Source organism: Hetaerina americana, unplaced genomic scaffold, assembly GCF_022747635.1.
Source record: "Hetaerina americana unplaced genomic scaffold, ioHetAmer1.1.p SCAF_9, whole genome shotgun sequence".
NCBI classification, from domain to species: domain Eukaryota; kingdom Metazoa; phylum Arthropoda; class Insecta; order Odonata; family Calopterygidae; genus Hetaerina; species Hetaerina americana.
In genome coordinates this window covers 51577499-51588015 of record NW_027287538.1, presented here as the reverse complement: position 1 = coordinate 51588015, position 10517 = coordinate 51577499, and the positions used below count along the sequence as shown (strand labels likewise).

The following is a 10517-nucleotide window of genomic DNA, read 5'->3' as shown; positions in this document are numbered from 1 at the left end:
CTCGTAATGATGATTATTTTAAAATTGTAATACCTGGAAAATGACATGACGATTCCAATGTTCATATACCTCCCAGTAAAGGGCTGCGGGACAATGCATGCTGATTATCAAAGGTTTATTATATTATCCCTTTTGATGGGATTGTAGTTTCTGGAGAATTATGAAATCCAATCTGGGGTATCAATAGAATGATTATTCATGAGGAATTCTAGAGAAAACGTGGAAAAACTGACTAGAACAGTACCTTAATATGTTCAGGAATTCCTAATAGTGGCACGGGTACATTAAAATTTTGAATATCTTAGCTTTTTTTCTCACAAAAATCGAACTATCGACTTCACGGATGACCGACGGAAGCCATGATGAGCGGCGTAGGTCCATAAGAATTGCCCATGAAGACACGGATTAGGTGACAGTTATCCGGACTTTTGGTACGGAGGATTTTGGTTTGGAGGAATGTAAAAGATTTGGACGGAAAGGAACATATTGAGAACATACATGAGTTGATGAATTATATTGCTGCATGACGAATTGATATCCTCAGTATGCGTGTGTGTGAAAAAAGTACAATATGTGAGCTATTGTTCCCTTTAATTACGATGCATTGGTATTACGGCCAAAAGTTAATGATGGCCTACTCAGCAGTCAGGGTACAGGCTTGATTTTGAATAAGAGATGTAGAATGCACGTCAAAAAATAAGAACTAGTGTCTTCTAGATAAACTCGTATAACAGTAAACATCAAAGGAGTTGTGACTGCAGCATTTTAAGTACCAGGGTATGGTGAGGCTTAAAACGTGAAGGATGAGTTCTAGGGAAACTGCGACCATGATTAAAGAATAAAAGATTGGGAGTTATTAATATGTTAAGACAAACTACTTACTAGATAGAGTTCAAGACTAACTACGTAAAGTGAGATGATATATTTTCACCACCTAGGTCTGTAGGCAACGTTAAAGAGCCTCCTCGTTTCCTATGATATCTCATGATCTTCTGTGATCTTTTATATTTCCTTCCATTCAATTTTATTTTAAATGAACACAGGTATAACATTTTTTTGAAAACTACCGTGTTTTTGTACCAATTGTGATTTTTATCATTACTTAAAATTTAGTAAAAAGGGTAATAAAAAATCCATACTTATTTTTTAATAAGTACGAACGGTTGGGTTGGTGTTAAAACGGATTCATTTTGACGATATTAAGGTCTATAGGGACCCCTGAGCGAATGATAATGATGACATTTTTTTAGTGTTCGCATAGAAAAAGAGTTGCGTCTAAAATACGTGTTTTGAGCATAAATCTCTTTAATACAATTATATTCAAAATAGTGACTAAAACCTAAAAAAATGTCTAAAAATATCATCCTGGTCTCTACTTGAGGTCTTACGTAGAGGGCACTTCGAGTTGAATGCACCATACGTCGAATGAGACGTTACGTTTTGGACCCCTTGTCACCTACCGGCAAGAATAGGATAATGCCGACGCCGGTATTCTCTCCACCCATTCCCAGTTGCCTGAATACCCTACCCTCTCCAAATCACCCCCCTAACCTTAATGGTGCAAATTCCCTCAGCTGTTGGTCGCCTCCCCTAATAATTACCGCTATTACTGAACGCGTTCTTGAAAGACGAGAGAGCAATGAGAAGTGCAGCGTGGGGTAAAGACCATTTTGATATTGTTTTAAAAGTAGATCCGGGGGGGAAGTGACCGGCAAGGAAGACTTAAGCGAAAGCAATTGAGAATAACGTGTATAATCTGCAAGACAGAAACATTGTGAATGCATAACTGAGAAGATGGTGCATTCGAATCGTATGGCAAAAATGTGCCGAAAACACTTGTGTGTATGATGCTTGGTAGAGTTCGAAAGGAGGGGGAGAAAATTTTGCTAAATGCACTGAAAATGAATGTGGAAAAAGTAAAAGTATGAAGAAAGAGGTGTATTAAGGAATGATAACAGCTAAAGTTGAGGAAATTCCGAAGCTAGTGCATGATATTTTTTATACATGGAAGAGGAAAGAATGGGAAAAAATCGTGAAAGAAGGTTAGGAATGGATACAAACGGCGGAAGGGGGGAAAAAAATAAAGAATAATTTTAGAGTAAAATGAAGTTGTTCTATTGGAAAGAAAAGTGAATTGTAAAGGAAAAATGCAATCAAGAATTTCTGTTGTCGTCTGGAATAATTGAAGAGTTATTTGGAGGTATAGAAGGTTTGAGTACGAGTACTTATATTTTAAGGATTTGAATGCAATGCTGCGGGATATGAACGTGAGGCAGATGCATTAGATCATGCAATGATGCAGAGTATATGATGAAAGTGAAAATGCGGTTCCATTAGCGGTGAGATTTCTGAAGGCGAGAAAAGATTCAGGCATAAACAGTATCTTCAGCAAAATGCTTTAGTGCGGGGGCAAGTCACGTGCTTCAAGGAACTGCGTTAATGTCTCCGACAGTAACTTTAACGGAATCATCCGCTAATACACATCAGATTGCAACAATTTAAAAGCTTAAAATCATCCGCTTTGATCGTGATCACGATCAAGGCGAATGATTCAGTCAGTCATTCGGTCATTTCAAGATAAATTACTTATTACACATATTTCCGGTTTGGTTTAATTAGGCTTTCAAAACAAAACGTATATATTTTAAATTTGTGGAAACTTTACAAATTAGAGAGAAGTGGTAATCAGCAAATATGTTTCCCACCATACTTTGGTGGGGTCAATCCTGACCACCTTGACTGGTGATGAATGTGTGTAATGATCAATATGTTGATTAATGCACGCCGCTAGCGTGATCTCGCAACGCACGTTAGTGGAACTTCTGATAGATTATAAATCCGTGCGCGAATAAAATAGTGTAGTGGAAATCACAATTGTTGATTATCATTTTTCTCCAACATGTTATCAAGGTTTGGTTGTACCAGATGTTTGAAAAATAAAATAATGTTATCTATACGTAAATGGAAGGGGGTAAGAATTAGAACGCATTTAATATTTTGATTCCTTTCCTTTTATTTTCATCCGTCATATTTTTCCATTTAGCACGAACTATTTAAATTCTTGAAATGAAATGAAACAATTGACTTTGTAATTTAATACACGTTATTTAAAAAACGCGACCCAGGTTTCGACGTTCAACGTCATCACAATATCTGAAGATGACGTTCAACGTCGAAACCTGGGTCGTGTTTTTTTAAAATAAAGTGTGTGGAATTACAAAGTCAATTATTTCATTTCAATATGATATGCAAATTCCATAAAGTTACACCTGAGACAACAAATTTTAATTTAATCCCATTCTTTCAAAATGTTCCAGACCTGCTCTTTATTTGCCATGTCACCATTTGCCATTGCCTCTCTTAATCAAAAAACTAAAAATAATTAAACTTCGCGCGTACACGCACGTGCACGTACCTGGTGAAATGCGAACACCTGTAGATGAAACCAAACTGCGCTCACAAGATTTTGTCCAATTACTACCTTCCGTACCACTTCGGTCAACTCTTTCTTTACCGAACAATTTCCGCTGCATAAATTATAATGTAGATTAGAATTAAGTGCTTTATGAAAATGGATGATTGCATTCCATAGTAAAATGTATTTTAAAAACATAAAAGGCTGGGAATCCCAGCACTATGAAATGAATGAATGAATTGCTAATGAGGAACTTCCATGAAGTTCCTTCCGTTAAAAACACTGCACAGTTAGGTCAGAGTTAAATAATTGGAAATATGAAACACTGAACAAGCTCTTGAAAACATTTGTAACAGAAGAGATGGAGAGAATAACATATTCTGAGCTGAAAGGACTTGTGACGCTCTTGCAGAAAGCATCTGCGGCTGATAGCCGAGGCCAAGAATTTGTTAGGATATTTTACTGAACGTGTTTTAAATGAAGTCACTAGAGTGCATGAAAGAAACATATTTTAGGGTCATTACATCCCGAAGAACGCCTAACGTCATGTTAGAGATTCCACCACTTTGAGCAATGCTGAAAAATTTCCCTGTTTATTAAAGCGAAGCTTGGATGTCAACCCATCTACAGCTGTAACACAAAATATTATTATCCATAGGATGGACGGCTTTAAGTTATACCAAATACCACAGTACTCAATCCTGAGACCAATTTCGATAAATGAGGGCAGATACAGGCCTGTATAACCCCGAAATAAGCTTTCGAGCGCTCAAAAACCTCACATTCAGAGAAATGGAGTCCAGTTCTCTTCCATCATATTCCGAAATCCTACGGGAAAACATATACGCTTGGATTTTTAGACGACGCTCATCAAAAGGCAACGATTAGAACCTTTCGCGTAGCTCTTCCGTTCCGCATCTCAGCGCTCCGATCACTTCCAATGAGCTTCAGGGGCCTTAGACATTACTGAGTTAAAAACAATACTTAACGCTAATTCCCGTATCTATCACATTCGTATAAAGAAAATACATCGGCAAGTACAGTCAACTAAGGGAATCGAATCATGCTAAATAATTTAAAAGAAACATGACTGAGTCGACTCGGATGAGTGTGATTTACTATGGTAAATGTAGCTCAGTCACAAGGTATAATTGAAAAAGAATTGCTTAACTTAAGACAGGTTATGTAATGGCTATTCGATTGCAAGAGGATACAGCATGAATACGTACGTATAGTATGCCGTGTACCAACTTTTGTATCTCTATCCTCGTCATCCCGAAAATGATTTCGTTTTTGGCAAATTAAATACATGACTATGATAAGTGTCACAATCCAGGTATTTAAGGTCAGGTTGGCCGAGTGGTCTAAGGCGCCAGACTTAAGTTCTGGTTCCCTAAGGGGAGCGTGGGTTCGAACCCCACACCTGACAGTATTTATTTTTGGTCGGCTTTTTCCTGAATTAATTTTCTTTTTCCCTTTTTAAATCCCTCCGGCAGCAGAAAATATCGATGTACTTGCTTTAAGACTGAATGTAGAATTTCAAGCCTTGGGAAGAATTTTATTTGTGGAAAATTATCTGAATATGCGAACAAGTTTGACGGGCGTAAGGAAATATTGCACGCATACGGTTTGAATGAAAAAACTTTGATATTTGCTATCAAGTTTTGTATCCTGCCAGCCAAAACAAGCAGTTCTCTCATGCGGTATTTGAATGGTTGAACTTTTTCAGCTACCCTCACAGTGAAAAATGTTAATAGGCATTTACATAGCAACCTTCTACCATCCTCAGCTGGGGAGTATGCACCTGCTGCTTGCATTGGCTCCGAAGGAAGGGACGAGGTATAAGTTTTTGGCAGGGAAAGTAGGCGAAAGAGAGATAGGAAATACAGCAAGAGAAATACACCGTTGTTTCTAAATTCTCAGGCAAGACCATTTGGCACCCAGAAATATGCAATGCCGTCCGCGGTAGGTTATAGAGTCTTAAAAATCAACAAATAGAGAGTGTAAAAATCATTCACCTTGACCGGGATTCGAACCCGGATCCCTCGATGTCCGAAAATTTTAACAGTTTAAGAGGACGCCTCGATAGCTTAACTGGCTAAAGCACTCGGTCGAATCCCGGTCAAGGTGAATGATTTTTACACTCTGAAATTGTTGAATTGTAATGTACACTTCGCGGATAACTCCGCCAAAAGTTACTGTTGCGGAATCTCCTGCAGTTTCTTGAAATTCGCCATAGAGTCTATCTTGCGTTAGTTTTCCTTTCGACACATATCTACTTCAAATCATAAAAATGTGCTCTTAGACATAAAAAAAATATGATACTTACCTAACGTGTATGTTGAATCCGAACGATTAACGAACTTGCAAACGGTTTGTGCAGAACAACTGGTAAGAAATTGAAGAACCTCCTTTTCACCGCTCATGGAAGGGAACTTGCATCGGCTTACACTAAAACGTACGACTGCATTAGTGGGAACCCCAAAGTACAACACTGGTCGGAGTCCACACTCGCAGCTACACTTAAACTATTCATGAAATCTGGGTAAACGAACACGGCGGCTACAAAGCATCCCGACAATGCTGCATTACAAAACCGATTAACAATCAGAAGTAATTACCCAATTAGAGCTTAAGCTCCACTAGTCTAGGTTGTGAACTTACGAAGTTCCCCTTTTAGACTCCACTTGGTATAGGGCAGATACCTCTACTGATCGCTACACTATATCGTATACCGAAGTGTATACTTTTCGTAGCAGCGTCTTAAGGTTAGAAATTGCCGTTGAAGAAAGATAGAGAAGAGGAGTAAGAATTGGTCAAGGGAAGGAAAATGTTTCGCAGACATGGAAAGTTTTTGGCCGGGTAAAATGTGATAAGTTGATGGACATTCGAAAAGAACCAAAAAAGTAGGTAAAGATAAAAGATTGATCAATGAATTGTGCAAGAGGAAGGCTATGCAAATCCTGAGAGATTGGCTTGAGCTGTCCAGTAACTGATATTTTGGGTCGGGTGAGATATATTAAAATATTTTAGCACTCCCCTTGTGCTGCGCAGTTTGCCCAGTTCTACGTATACTGTATACTTCCAGCTCATATAAACTAAATTTCTCTGAATCACACAAAACTGTGATGCACTACCTAGTACTGACTTGTATTCTTGTATCCTTGTATTCTTTACTTGAACTGACTTTTTATTTCTTATGCTCTGTTACTCTACACCTCTGTTATGTTTTCTGTTACTGTATTTCACTCATCTGCTTAAATAATGTCTCTTGGTCTTCCTCGTGGAATCTTCCCTTCTATTTTCCCTTCTATTATATTCCTAATCAATCCATTGTGCCTCAATGTGTGTCCAATCCATCTATTTGTTCTTTGCCGTAGAGTTCTCCATATGTTCCTATGCTTTTCTGCTCTTCTGTATACCTACTCGTTCCTTACTTTGCCTGTCCATTTAATCTTCAGCATTCTCCTCCAGCACCATGTTTCAAAGGCTTCTATTCTTCTCTTGTCCACTTTTCCAATGCTCCAAGTCTCGGAACCATAGAGCGCCATGCTCCACATGAAAGTCTTGATGAATTGCTTCCTTGTTTCCATCGTTAGGTTCTTTGAACATAGTAATTGCCCCTTCTTCATGAATACGTTCTTAGCTTGGGCTATCCCTCGCTTGATATCGCTTGAAATCCTTCCAATTTATGCAAGAGATTTAATCAGTAACCTTAACCTTCGTTACATGAGTGTTTGTTGGCGAAAGTGTTTGCTTTATAAATGAATGTCCAAATAAAACAACCCCTTTAAACAATAGTAGGGCGTAGAAAATTTGAAAATGTTTATCCATATTTAGCAGGATTATCAACAAAATTACGTTGCGAGTTCTTTAAGGCGGATTTCAAGCATGGACAATGTGAACATTTCTCCATTATTTCAATGACCGACTGTCACATTATATAATATTCAATGTAAAATATAAATTGTGTCCATAAAAGCAGAGCGCCGGGACACTTTTTCCTTGGTTTACATGATTCAGCGCGATGAGAGGTGCAAGTGGAAAGGGAGGGAGGCAGTGGGAAGAGAGCAGCGAAAGGGTGTTGAAGTGCAGGGCTCGAAGGGTTGAGGGAAGATGTAGAAGTGGAGGAGGCGGGGGGAGCGGGTGTAAGGGCAGGAGGCGGGTGGTTAAGCAGGGGGCCGGGCACCCCGCTCTCTTCGAAGGGCTCTGGAAGGGGGCGGGTAGTAAGGGAGGAGACGGATGGGGATTTTTTTATCCTGCCAGTCGAGACTTTTACTTCTTGATAAATGACCGCTAATCATCTCAAATGGGAAGTGAGAGACCGTGTACACTCCTCACCCCCATCCCGGGATATTTTATATACGCATTTCATACACACGTTAATATGTCACATATATGTGTGAGTGTCTACATACATACGCACTCCTTGAAAAACGCTGGAGAGCGACGACACCAAATCAGCAATATAGCAGATAGACGCCATAAACCATTTCTATAAGGTTTCGGTTATCATGACACCTTTCGTCATCAAACAAAGGGAAGTCTGATCCGAATACTCCAGCGTTTAATGAAGGCGACATCTTCGAATCATTAATTTCGATCTTCGAAATATTAAATTGTGTTCTCAGATATTACAAACTTTCGGTGTTCCGCTATATTAAATGCACATTTATATATAGATACTATGTATATGTATCGTAAATAGATGCTAACGCAAAAAATATTTATAAAAAAGATAAATAGTTTAAGAAGTGATCAGCTTGTTTATATATATGTATATGTGTGTGTATATATATATATATATATATATATATATATATATATATATATATATATATATATATATATATATATATATATATATATATATATTCGAAAAAGAACGCTCTTCCGAGGCAAAACAAATAAAAACTTTGATGAAAACATTTAAACACAGAAACACAGAGAGTTTTGACGTTTCGACAGGCCGTCAACATAATCTCTGATGATGACGGTGGTCATTATGTATTTTTCAGCATATATTACGATATATATTTGTATAAACACATCGCAATGTGTACAAATACAGAGTATTTTCATTTTCCACCCCACTCCAACCCTCCGCTAGGTGCGAGATCTTGCGAGCGCGCTTTGAACTTTTAATTTGAGCGGTTTCCGTCGGCGCTAGAGGGCCCAGCCCGTCCGAGTTAAGGCGAGAAGAAAATGTATATGCATCTTTTTTTTTAGCCTCTCGCCCTCCAGCGGCCCAACTCCGATCTCGGCCCCCAACTATAATAACCGTAATGGAAAGGATGATTACCATGGTGAGGAGGGAGGGTCGAATCTCCCTCCCCACACCACCATCTTTGTTTCCCGCCCCGTCCGCCTTATCTCTCTCTCTTTCTCTCATTTTATTTTTTCATTTTCATTCCCGAAAAACTCTCCCGCGTCGTGCTCATAGGCGAGGGGAGGGCTGTGGAGCGTGGGGTGAGTAAGAGGAAGAGGAATGGGGGAAGATCTCTTCGTCGGCTCGTCTACTCCTTTTATTCCGACTCTTTTTTTACCCCCTTTATTTTTTGCCCTTCTTTTTCAGATTGATCGAGTGGGCAGTAGGTGCTGCTATAAGTGGGCGTGTGTTGCTCCAGCCGTGAATTTAGGGAGGGCCGCCAGAGGTGTGATAACGAGCCATCCGAGGGAGTTTTTCGTGGTGGTTGGAGGCGTACGTGGCGTGTGGGTAGGGGAAAGACTTGTACGAGTGGGCAAGAGTGGGGTGGGAGGGAAGAAAGCCTAAGCCTCCTCAATTTTCCTTCCCCTACATATATCCGTCTTCTCCTCCTTACCCCCTACCTCATCCATCCCTCACACCTCTTTTTTTATCCATTAGTCGGATAGCCAAGGAGTCTAGGGAGAGAGGGGAGGGGAGATAGGGCGTTTATCCCCTACACCGAAAAAATAGCCCCGCCGAGATGATACGGTCTCCCGGCGCACCTAAGTGGGATTTTTAATTTGGCCGACGGCTTTAATTTGGTTTCCGCGCTCTTATGGGTCTGAGTGGAAGGGAATGGGCCAGGGAATTTTTTCCCCCGCGAGTAAGATGTTTTCATGGCCTCTTCCTTGAAGCCCAAATAGTTCCCCGCGCGAGCCCCCACTTCAACGGAATTTTTCCGATAAATGCTCGATTTTCGGATGAGCAGGTTCAGGATGGTTCCGGGTAGAAGCTTTCGGCAATCGATGAGGATGGTCCCGGTATCCAATTCGGGTGATGCCCCTGGTCGCGCCAAACTGAGCACCCATATAGGTGCTTGATTCTAGATATTACGACTTCGTGGGAAACCTCAGGAAGAACCGGAAAGAAACTGCTATTACCCTATTAATTTATGTGCAAATGTAACTCCCCGCGTTGGGCTTAGTAGCAGGTGAGATCTACCCTCGCTTATCACATCGACTTGGAAGATCGAAGATTCGGGTTGGCTATGGATGAACAGGTGGAACAGCATGGATTTAGGCAGAATAATTATTTAAGTGACAGAAAACTTTATAATAAAGAAGAAATCTCTGGTAGGAGCAGCTCGAAACCACGAAAGCGAATGCATTAGTGAAGAATTTGATTTGTAATCTAGCGGAATAATCTTTTGTTCATGGGGCAACGGTATGGGGGCTTAAGAAGGCGTTTTGGGAATGGACAGTAGCGAAGGGTGGAGTTTCAGAGGAAGAAGTCGCGGAACCTCACATAAAATTAAAAGGACATATTACATTGACTCCTTGAGTTATTACGCGATATTATCCTCTTGATTCTTTAAAATACATTTTCATCTTAAAAAATGTTTCCACTGCGGTCACCATAATGGCATTTCTTTCCTGGGAAGGGGAGATTAAGGCGACGGGGGATTTTAATGAGCGAGGGAAAGAGGCCCAAGGGTTGAATCCCTCACAAGCAATAGTAAAACCCTCGTTTATCTATTAGTTGGTATTGTGTTCTTTAATGAAATAGGTTTTGCAGTGAAAGAGAGAACAAGGGCTTCATATTATTATATTATAGTGCGTAATATTAAAAGTTAAGGGAATAAAAAAAGCTGAATTTTTTCTTGCCATAATGGAATGGAATTTCCTCGCCGAATTA

The 10517-nt window shown here is 39.8% G+C and overlaps 1 non-coding gene across 1 annotated transcript; it reads left to right on the top strand.

Annotated features, from left to right (window-relative positions):
- The first annotated feature begins 4760 nt into the window (after nucleotides 1–4760).
- On the top strand, nucleotides 4761–4844 carry TRNAL-UAA (transfer RNA leucine (anticodon UAA)). Its single transcript has one exon. It is a non-coding gene; the product is annotated as a tRNA-Leu (tRNA).
- The last annotated feature ends 5673 nt before the right edge of the window (nucleotides 4845–10517 follow it).